The sequence below is a fragment of the Podarcis gaigeae genome (assembly GCF_964106915.1).
Source record: "Podarcis gaigeae genome assembly, chromosome: Z".
NCBI lineage: Eukaryota > Metazoa > Chordata > Lepidosauria > Squamata > Lacertidae > Podarcis > Podarcis gaigeae.
The window spans coordinates 31,833,467-31,845,559 of NC_139691.1; the positions used below are offsets into that span (position 1 = coordinate 31,833,467).

At 41.9% G+C, this 12,093-nt stretch overlaps 1 protein-coding gene across 29 annotated transcripts in view; it reads right to left on the bottom strand.

Annotated features, from left to right (window-relative positions):
- The window catches only part of LOC310836723 (putative G-protein coupled receptor 34), a 359,394-nt gene that overhangs the window by 211,816 nt on the left and 135,485 nt on the right, over window positions 1-12,093 (bottom strand). The window lies entirely within an intron of this gene.

Consider the following 12,093-nt stretch of genomic DNA (forward strand, 5'->3'; position numbering starts at 1 on the left):
ACCTCAACCCCACAAGTCATGTATCCTTAACTAAGTTTTACATTCAGAGGCTGCTATCTAAAGAAGTATCTCCCATTTGTAGGAAGGCCACTTCAACTTCATCTAGCACTCAGTCGCTTTCTTCACTGTCTTCCCAGGGCTCCCGGGCAAGCTCTCTAGGCTCACTGACATCCCTGAGGTCCATAGACTATGCTGCCAACCACAGGGCAGACTATTTCCACAAGCTGAACAAGGAGAGGGAATTCCACTACTCTGTCAACCGGTCTAAGCTGAATCACATGGTTTCCATGCTGCCTAGGAGGGGCAAAGCGGCAGAAAATGACATAGGCTGCCGCCCAGTGAGGTGCAACTTAAAGCCTAGGCAGCGGATCAGCAAGAGCCTCATAAACCTCAGAGACTTTGCACTGTATTCATCATATGACTGCTTCTGAGAAACGGGATTGTGAGAGCTGGCACACATAATTGCCATACAGAGGGTCTGCTGGCTTGGTGGTGGTTGTTTTTTTAACTTGGCCTTGCCATGGAGAAGAATGGTTTGGAATGCCAACAAATATGCACATTATACCTTGCGGCACAAAGGTAGCCATCTCATGGAAACACCTTCACATTGCTCTTTGTGGCTTACATTTTGTATGCGTCACTTCTAAGTGCTCCAGCCTTCACACTTGGTCAGTTCTGTACTGCCCTTCCAAATGTTGCTTTCTAGTGCTCTTTTGGTCTAAGAAATCATGGGCTAACTTGGTTTTACCAAGGGCAATAATATTAGCTGTTTAGTTTGTTTAAAAAAAACGCTAGTGCCTCTCTCTTTTTTATCCCAATGTAGGAACATAGAAAAATAGAAAAATATTTTTTTCTATGCAGCTGATGGCCTGATAACAGATGGCTAACAAAAGACAATCACAAAGACAATGTGCAGTGACTTGTAACCTTTCCAGCAGCTATTGCCATATCTTAGGGCTCCTTTTCAAAGTGTTTTTAGTGAAATCCCTGAAGTTTGTGGTGTGGATGTGGCTCTTCACCTATGTAGGTGCCTTGTTCAATGGGCTGACAAGGCTGAAACCGGCTCTCTATTCACTATTCCCCTTGGTTATGAAAAGCACCGGGTTGAAATTGACCATTCTTGTGAACTAAATTCAACCCCACATTGGGGGGGTGTCATTTTTTAAAAAAATATTGAGTTGATGGCACAATGAATGCCATCAACCCAGTGTGATCCCGGAGTAGCTCCTATACAGCAGTCCACTGACACTTAGATCAGTGACTAGGCACCATGCAAAAAGAAAGGGTTTGCAACTGTGATTGTAGTATTCATCTTTTTAAAATATAAACATTGCAAGTTTTTGCACACTTTCTGTATGGACATCAGCTATATGAACAAATAAATCATCATCATCATCATCTTTATACCCCACCCATTTGGCTGGCTTTCCCAAGGGACTCTGGGGGGCTTACAGCATATCTAAAAACATCCAGCATTAAAGATCTCCTGATTCACGGCTCAGGAGATCGAGAGGGAGAAGGAAGAGAAGGCAGGAAGGGTAACCATGTCAGATCGCTAACTCCTCGAAATACAAATGTCTTCCGGATAGATTGCCCATAAACTCCACCCTTGGTCTAACACGGTTACCTCTTCCATGCTTAGCTAATCTGTTCCTCCTTCCCTCTCTGAGTAAAAAAAACCTATACATTTTCCCCATACAAATGTTTAACTTTAACATATAAAATACACACTAATATAAGGAACATCAAAATACCAAAAACCAGTATAATCACAGGGCGCCAAGCCAAATTTAAAATGTTGGTCACGGTAGGGCACTAGCCTGAAAAGATGTCCCACAAATGGATTTTTCATTCTCTCTGCAAGAGGAGAGAAGTTAATGGGAGTGCTACATCTGGCGCAGTCATTAGGGAGGTGCAACTAGGGATTAAAAAACAAAGAAGAGGAAGGGATCCTAAAAGCCAGAAAGGGTGCTCTGCTTGGAAAGGAGCAAAGAGCTGGCTGCTCCGTCCCGTCCTGCTCCTGCTGCTGGTTTTGGTAAAGCTTAGTACAGAAAAAAAAGAAGCTAGAGGAAGCTAAAGACAAGCCACACAAGAACCCAGTGACTTCTGTCTTGCAGGTAGATTTTTCAGATGACCCAAACCTTTTCTCAAAAGGGGGGGGTGGAGAGGAAGAACCACAGAAATATTGAGATGAAGAGGAGGAGGAGGAAGAGGAGGAGTACGACAATATTGGTAAACACAGAATGCTTTCTATTATTGAAATTACAAGACATGCATTGTGACATAATGAAAAGCTTAGTACAAAAAAAAAAGTTTGTAGTGTGGCTGTTCACCTATGTTGGTGCCTTGTTCAATCTTGCTGCAGAAAAGAGGGGAGAGGATACCCTGCTAGATATATAGACTTTCGGATTAATCATATATATATATATATATATATATATATAAAATATTATATATAATATTTGGAGGGACGGGGTGGTGGTTGTGGGGCTCCTTCTGATGTGAGAGTAGCATGGATTTCATCTAGTTGTAGAAAATGAGTGAAAAGAACATGCAGATCGTGGAAAAAGTGGAGTGGTTGAAGTAGCTGAAAAGTTCATTAAGGGCGGGTGTGAGCTGTGTGCCTGTACCACCTGATGGCATGTTTGAAAGAGAATCCGTTTTGGTGTAGAAAGGACTGAAGCGTACCTATTGCTGATGTATGTAAAGAAACTGGGAACTCCTGCAATTTTATTTCCCTAGCATAGAGGAAGGGGGGGTGTGATGGTGGAGGACTATGGAAATCACCCCTCTGCAAATGGCCACATGGACCGGAAGAGCACGGAGGACGGGGGAATCTGGCGGCATGGCAGCTGCCACCTGACGAATCCCAGAACTCGGCCCATTTTCCTCCAAACCTCCATTAGCAGCAGCAGCAGCAATGGGAAGGGATGGAGCAGCCAGCTCTTTGCTGCTTTCTAAGCAGAGCACCCTCCTCATTTTTGTTAATTAATCCCTGAATGCACCACTCTGATGATTGTGTGAGATGAAGTACTGCCTCTCCCTTCTTTCCTTTTGCAGAGAGAATGAAAATCCAAATAAATGCTTTTCTTTTTCTTTTTAGTTTTTTTTAGATGAGATTTTTCACAACTATTTTCAAGCCCCACTGAATGAGGAAAAAATAACAACTATTGATAGGGATCATACAGACCAGCATTCATATTCAACACTGTCCATTCGAAAGACAGCTAGAGGTTTCGGGAACCCATACAACTCCCCCCCCCCAAGGATCCACTAAGTTCTTATGTCCTCTCCTCTCCTGGAAGAGCACTGGGGGGTGGGTGACTCCTCCTGGATCCTGGCAGAGGTCCAAGGAATGGTTTGTCCTGTCTCTCCTTGGCAAAGTGTAATCCCTCGTTCCGATGCACCTCGGTTTGGGGGTGGTTCGTTCCCACCCTCTACCAAATGGTCACTGACAGGCGGAAGAAGGCAATGCAAGCAACCACACTCACAACACTGGCTCCTAACATCACGCCCGTCTACTTGCCAGTAATGGAGGTCAACCCTAGGAGAAACTATTAGAGGTTTCTCCCACACACTTCTTTTCCCTTTTTCTGCTTCTCTGGTGTGCTTCTCACTGTTTGTAGCAGAGTTTTTCCCAGACAAGAACAGGAGTCATACTCAAATTGACAGTCAAGAGCTTCTTTATTGCTTGACTGGTTGCACAAGCATTCTGTTACTTTTATATACAACCCTTTATTCCCCTGCTTCTTCTCTCCCCCTCTTCCCCGCAGAAATGCAGTGGCAAAGGTCTAAACTAAATCACCAGGATGAAGTGCAAACCTCAACCCCTTAATCCATGTGTAGTTAACCAAGTTTTACAGTCAGTGGAAATATTTGCTACTTCAATGGTACTATTTTTTTAATATAGAATTACAGGGTTTTGCACAGTTTTTTGGGCTTTTCTACACCAAGATTGATTTCTCCTTCCTTTGTTATATTTATTCCTCTCACCATAACAGGTTTCCAAACAAATAAACAACTTCTAACCAAGAGGAAAGAACCAGAATGATTGGCAACTCTAACTAGAGCAAACTAGAGCAAAATCCACAACTTTTTTAAAACCACATCTTAAGCCAGCCTATTGGACCAAACAATTAATTTGGCTCAGGGCACAGGTAGCGAAGTGGGACATACGACACATGTAGATGAACACATCTAGGCCACATTGAGAAACTTGACCACACAATGCCAAGGAAATGGGACTGGCCAGCGAGGCAAAGATGGAGGAGAAATTGGAATGTTAATTACCCCCCCAAAAAAAATCTGGGGCAAACTGGTGGAGACGATAGCGGCGGGGAAGCTATGTAGAAAATCTTATTTTTCATAAGCCCCCGATTTTCCCCCAGCTTTGGCTTTCTGTAAATTTAGTTATCCCAGATTGTATTTCTACATATATAACAGGAGACCAAAACACTGGAAAGAAAATACAGTCTTGAAGAGACTAGTATATTAGTTGTGATGACTATGTTGGATTTCTATTTTGTTGAGTCAGAGTACTACAATCAAGTGCTAGCATATAACTGAGGATGCTTCTAGATTCCATGTTCTGTTTTTTGTGCAGCTCATTGTGTTTAACACAATGTGACAAATCAGGTAAAAACTGTTAACCTTATTGTTTTTTCCTGGTGCTGTCAGAGTGTATGCTTTTGCACATTTGAAATGCAGTCTGAAAGCAAATCATGTATATAATAAATTACCCTCCCCCCTCCAAATCTGGGGCAAACTGGTGGAGACAATAGCGGTGGGGAAGCTACAAGAATTATTGGAAAATACAGATAATTAAATACATTCCCCTCTGGGTTGAATCCTGGCCATGGGGGCTCAATGCCCCCAATATTGAGAGGGCCTACATCCCCCGTTGGGTTGTTGTTATGGGGAAGCAAATGACAGCCACCATCAGCTGCAAGAGACACACGCCAGAGGTAGCAGAGCGGGAAATGCGACAGATGCGGAAGGACACATCTCGGTCACATCGAGAGATATAACTTCACAGAGAAGTGGGATTGGCAAGGGAAATGGCCCGCTACTCGTGGATGAGGGAGAGGAATGGGAAGTTCAGATGTGTAGTTCAGATTCTGCATCTTGATTGCCCCCAAATGGCAGAACCTTCAGAGTGCTCATTGCAGGCATGTCTTAAACTTTAATACCAGGGGGCTCCAACCATTTGTGCCATATGACCAAGTAAGGCATCTTTCCAACTGCAGCAGCCCCATTTCCTTTGTAAAAGATTTTGGGCTATTATCCTGCCCAATCCTGCTGTAGATCACCTCATGAAAGCTTTCGGCCAAATATCTAATGACATCCCCAAAGACAAGAAAAATCTATTCCTTTACACAACAACAGCTGCCAGAATATTGATTGCAAAAAAAAAACTGAAGGGAGGGAAAATTCCATCAGTATCAGAATGGCAAAACAAAATCGGCGAGTTTGTAGAAACGGCAAAATTGACGGCAATTATTAGAGGCCACTCAAATCAGAGAATAACTAGAAAGTGGGATGGAGCGAAGGAAAACATGAAAAAATATGATCCCGGAATTGAAATATTTATAGAGAATGTGTAAAATGTGCAGGGGTAAGCAAGATAATAATAATAGACGCAATTGAAATATTATTAAATAATAGCAACACAACAAGGTGGAAGAAGTAAAATATTGAGATCACACATGGGTGAAGGGGAGTGGGGGGTATATGGGAACCTATAATATCATTTATAATATAATTTGTGAATTGTGCTGTATTTATATAGAGCAAAGGGAAGCCAAGAGCAATTAGATATATTTTAATTTAGGTAATCTCTGTAATAAGCTTGTGTTAGAAAACGAATATGGATTTTGAATTTGATGTTTGTAATATTTTTTTGTTTTGAAATAAAAATTAAAAAAAGAAACAGAAACCATTTGCAGCCACTGGAAGCAGCCAGCAAGAGATCCACAAGAGCCAGACTCTGGACCTGAAGAGTTCCAAGCACATTTATCTTCATTTTTCATTCTGGCCAAAATTATGCCAATAATCGTAAACTAAATTTGGCATCAATTGTGTCTTTATTTGGGGAGGTCTTGGGGGGGGGGTCTTAACACGCAAGGCACCAAAGTCAGCCATGGAAATCTTGCAACACGTCAGATTCCATAGGTCCTCTCCAGTTGTACAGAAGATAGAAGGAGAGAGAGAGAAAGGACCTTGATTGGGAAAAGGATCAGATGTATTAAATCTGTGCATCCAGTAATGAAGAGACCACCATCATTCACTTCCAGATAAACTGTAGACCATGGGTCCGCCCAGGCAGTTTCCATTGCCTTGACTGGTAGTCCAGAAACAACTTTCTGCCCTCAATCTGTTATTCTCTTCCAACAGCCTGAAAACAAAATTTGCAGGCCGGGGGGGGGGGGGCAGTGAAGGCAAGCCCACTTTTTAATAACTATCGTATTGCTGTATTAAACAAGAAGAAACTTTGCAGAAGAAGAAATTTTGTGGGGTTTGTGTGTGAAACTGGGCTGATTGTTATTTTTTTTAAAAAAAAAAAAAAGCTCCGAACACTCAGATTCTTCATGCTAATTTACTAGTCAGGAGATTTCTTATTGAAATCGCACACTTCCAATATTGCAACAGCTTATGACAAATGTGGACAGATCTGTCGTTTGCTCAGAAAAAAGGGCAACAAAAAAACCCACAACTTTCCATATATGCAGCATGTATGTATATTTTGTATTATAGTTTTTTAATATCATTTTTTTGGGCGGAGGGGACTTTCAAGAACATGAAAACTGAGGTGTCTTAGGGCTGTTTTGCCTCATGGTTTTTGTTGCTGAACCCTAATAGAGAGAACACATGTATCTTTTTTGGCAGGAAGGTTGATTTCTTCATCAATGAATTGTACTTCCTTTGGTGTGTGTGTTTTTTTTAAAAACTTTTCATAAAAGCTTTTTGCATAATAAATCTTAAGCTGGTGTTTCTTTAAAAAACACAAATATATAAATATATATATACACACACATATATATACACTTCAATTTCTGCTGCAGTTTCTCAACATACATCAGCAGAGTTTATGCTTCAAGAGGAGAGAAGTGAACAGCAGTGCTTCATCAGGCACAGTCCAAAGGGGGTATACATGTGTTCTCTCTATTAGAGTTCAGCAACAAAAACCATGAGGCAAAACAGCCCTAAGACACCTCAGTTTTCATGTTCTTGAAAGTCCTCTTTCAAAATGATGCTAAAAAACTATAATCCAAAATATACATACAAGCTGCATATATGCAAAGTTGTTGGTTTTTTGTGTTGCCCTTTTTTCTGAGCAAACAAAAGATCTGTCCATATTTGTCACAAGCTGTTGCAATGTTGGATTTGAGTAAGAAATCTCCTGACCAGTAAATTAGCATGAAGAATACATCTGATCCTTTCTCCAGTCAAGGTCTTTCCTCCCTCTCTCCTTCTATCTTCTGTACAACTGGAGAGGACCTATGGAATCTATGACGTGTTGCAAGATTTCCATGGCTGACTTTGGTGCCTTGCGTGTTAAGACCCCCCCAAGACCTCCCCAAATAAAGACACAATTGATGCAAAATTTAGTTTACGGTTACTGGCATAATTTTGGCCAAAATGAAAAATGAAGATAAATGTGCTTGGAATTCTTCAAGTCCAGAATCTGGCTCGTGTGGATCACTCAATATTGGGGGAACTGAGCAACCTGTCTAGAAATACTGAGGGGGCTAAAGCCCTGGGTGACTAGGAGGTCTGGTCAGTGTGCCCTGCCTTGTACCTGCAGTCAGTGATTCCAACCAACTGAGGCAACAAGTCCTCAGCAGAGATTTAGCTCTGCTGGGGTCAGTAGATTCTGCAAATTGCAGGGGCATGTAGAATTGAATGGTTTTGTGCCATAGGCTGTATTTAGATGCGGTGATTATTGTTTTGGTGTTCCTGGTTATTCTGTTAGGGCTTCTGCCCCCCCCCCCAATGTTTCTTTCACACTACATTACCTGTTGTTCCATGGAACTGTGTTTTTTCCATCTTTTACAAAGGAAATGGGGCTGCTGCAGTTGGAAAGATGCCTTACTTGGTCATATGACCCAAATGGTTCGAACCCCATGGTATTAAAGTTTAAGATACGCCTGCAAGGAGCATTCTGAATGTTCTGCCATTGGGGGGCAATCAAGCTGCAGAATGTTTTAGCTTTCTCTGTGTTAAGGGCTATTGAAAGCGTTCATGTAGATGATGTCTGTACAGAAACATTAACGCTTAAAAACCCCTCAACAAAAGTGTCCTTTCTCCATTTCTGCACCCAATCCCTTGCCAACACCTTACCAGAAGATGCAGCCACACAACTTAGACCTTATATAAACCATGGATAAAATATAAATATCTCCTGGAACCTACAACCCCTTGGTGCATTTCACCCATCGAAACCTTTGGCGTTAGGAAGAATAACATGAAGGGAAATTGGGCAACATATAAAATGTTATTAGGGGCAGAAATTAATAAATTAAGAACTTTGAAATCCATATATATTTGACAGACTCGCTCCAATACTTCCAACTGAATGAAAGGCAAGGAAAATAGGGTTTGCTGGAAAAATATCAAAACTAAAGAGAACTCTAATCCAGCCTAAAGGAAAATATCTATCTAAAATGTATGATCTCCTCCACAATTTACACCCTGCCATCAAAGAACTTTTGTCTCACTTGAAACGCTCAACCTTTTCTGAGGATGCACACCTCAGAACACATAGAGAAAGAAAGCTAAAACATTCAGCAGTTTGATTGCCCCCAAATGGCAGAAAATTCAGAGTGCTCCTTGAAGGTGTATTTTAAACTTTAGTACCATGGGGCTCCAACCATTTGTGCCATATGACCAAGTAAGGCATCTTTCCAACTGCAGCAGCCCCATTTCCTTTGTAAAAAGATGGCGATGAAACTGTTCCATGGCAGAACAGGTAATGTAGTGTGAAAGAAACTTTTTTTGGGGGGGGACAGAAGCCCTAACAGAATAATCAGGAACACCAAAGCAATAATCACCACATCTAAATACAGCCTTTGGTGCAAAACCATTCAATTCTACATGCCCCTGCTATTTGCAGAATCTCCTCATCTCAGCAGAGCTAAATCTCAGCTGAGGACCTGTTGCCTCAGTTGGTCGGAATCACTGACTGCAGGTACAAGGCAGGGCACACTGACCAGACCTCCTGGCCACCCAAGGCTTTAGCCCCCTCAGTATTTCTAGATAGGGTGCTCAGTTCCCCCAATATTGAGGGGATCAGCATCCCCCACTTCCAGGCTGTTGCTATGGGGCCACAAATGACTGTAGAAATAACAAATAGAAATATCCTATAGAAATATCAAAATGACTAGGAAAGGCTGTGAAGACATAAGATTCACTGCATGTTATAAGGGGGGGGGGGAGTGAAGAAGGAGGTAAGAGAAGGAAGCGTTGTCCTGTTCTCAGATTGGGGACAGCCTCCCACCTCCTTCTTCCCAACCTGTGGAAGGACCAGACTCAAATTCCTCACCTCTTGACCCCTCAGCAAAAGTCCAAGCTACAACCCCACAAGTCTTGTGTCCTTAACTAAGTTTTACATTCAGAGGCAGCTATATAAAGAAGCATCTCCTATTTCTAGGAAGGCCACTTTAACTTCATCTAGCGCTCGGTCGCTTTTTTCACTGTCTTCCAAGGGCTCTCGGGCAAGCTCTACGGGCTTGCTGACATCCCTGAGGTCCATAGACTATGCTGCCAAACACAGGGCGGATGATTTCTGCAAGCTGAATAAGGAGAGGGAATTCCACTACTCTGTCATCCATGCTGTCTAGGAGGGGCAATGCGGCAGAAAACTACATCGGTTGCCACCCAGTGAGGTGCAACTTAAAGCCTAGGAAGCAGATCTGCACAAGCCTCATAAACCTCAGAGACTTTGCACTGTATTCATCAAATGACTGCTTCTGAGAAATGGGATTGTGAGAGCTGGCACACATAATTGCCATACAGGGGGTGCTGCTGGCTTGGTGGTGGTGTGTTTTTTTTTTACTTGGCTGCCCAGCCATCTTGGTGATACTTCAAGCCTTTCTCAGGCTTTGCCGTGCCATGGAGAAGAATGGTTTGGAATGCCAGCCAATATGCACATTATACCTTGCGGCACAAAGGTAGCCATCACATGGAAACACCTTCACGTTGCTCTTTGTGGCTTACATTTTGTGTGCGTCACTTGTAAGTGCTCCAGCCTTTACACTTCGTCAATTCTGTACTGCCCTTACCAATGTTGCTTTCTAGTGCTCTTTTGGTCTAAGAAATCATGGGCTAACTTGGTTTTACCAAGGGACAATAATATTAGCTGTTTAGTTTGTTTTAAAAAACCGCTAGTGCCTCTCTCTCTTTTATCCCAATATAGGAACATAGAAAAATATTTTTTTCTATGCAGCTGATGGCCTGATAACAGATGGCTAACAAAAGACAATGACAAAGACAATGTGCAGTGACTTGTAACTTTTCCAGCAGTTATTCCCATATCTTAGGGCTCCTTTTTAAAGTGTTTTTAGTGAAATCCCTGAAGTCTGTGGTGTGGATGTGGCTCTTCACCTATGTAGATGCCTTGTTCAATGGGCTGACAAGGCTGAAACCAGCTCTCATTTCTCTATTCACTATTCCCCTTGGTTATGAAAAGCACTGGCTTGAAATTGACCATTCTTGTGAACTAGATTCCACCCCACATTGGGGGGGGGGGAGTCATTTTTTAAAAAATATTGAGTTGATGGCACAGTGAATAGCATCAACCTAGTGTGATCCAGCAGTAGCTCCTATACAGCTGTCCGCTGTCACTTAGATCAGTGACTAGGCACCATGCAAAAAGAAAGGGTTTGCAACTGTGATTGTAGTATTCATCTTTTTAAAATATAAACATTGCAAGTTTTTGCACACTTTCTGTATGGACATCAGCTATATGAACAAATAAATCATCATCATCATCACCATCATCTTTATACCCCACCCATTTGGCTGGCTTTCAAAAGGGACTCTTGGGGGCTTACAGCATATCTAAAAACATCCAGCATTAAATATCTCCTGATTTACGGCTCAGGAGATTGAGAGGGAGAAGGAAGAGAAGGCAGGAAGGGTAACAATGTCAGATCACTAACTCCTCGAAATACAAATGTCTTCCGGATAGATTGCCCATAAACTCCACCCTTGGTCTAACACGGTTACCTCTTCCATGCTTAGCTAATCTGTTCCTCCTTCCCTTTTTGAGTAAAAAAAAATTTCACCACTTTTCCATACACAAGTTTAACTTAAATATAACGGTATAAAATACATATTAATATAAGCAATGTTAAAATACCAAATAGAAGTATAATCACAAGGTGCCAAGCCAATTTTAAATGTTGGTCATCGTAGGGCTCCATCCTGAAAATATGTCCCACCAATGGTTCTACGAAAGAGTTACTCCAGAGCTGAAAAAGAAGTATCCTAACAGTACTGGGAAACTGGAGCAGGAGATAGCCCCCTGTCACACATCAAAAGTGGGGAAGAAATTCATGACAGAGCAGCAAATACAGGTACTTGATTGGCCAGGGAATTCCCTGGACGTAAATCCCATTGAGAATTCGTGGGCTATATGCAAAAGTCACCTCTGTGCTATAGACTGTATGACTATGGAGAAACTCATTCAGGCGCTGATTCAAGTGTGGTACAGGGATCCGAAAATCAACAGTAACTCTTCGAAATGAGTAGACTCCATGCCAAACCGTGTTCAAATGCTGCTTAAAAATAGCGGAGGTCATATCCATTAATAATGTACATGTCTGTGAGTTTTGTACATCTCTGTGTGAGTTTTGTACAATAAACTATTGTACAAAATTCATTGTTTCAATTAATTTGTACAGCACATTGTTATGTGTTTAGAAAGACATGGACAGACACTAGAACTGTTCACATTACTGAGCCAGAAACAGGTCAAATCCCCCCTTAATTCAGAGGGCGTACAATGTGAGTTCCTGCACTAAAACAGCAGTGTTTGCTTTGATAACCAGATAAATAAATCAAGTTGACTTTCAGGTAATACTACATAGTATG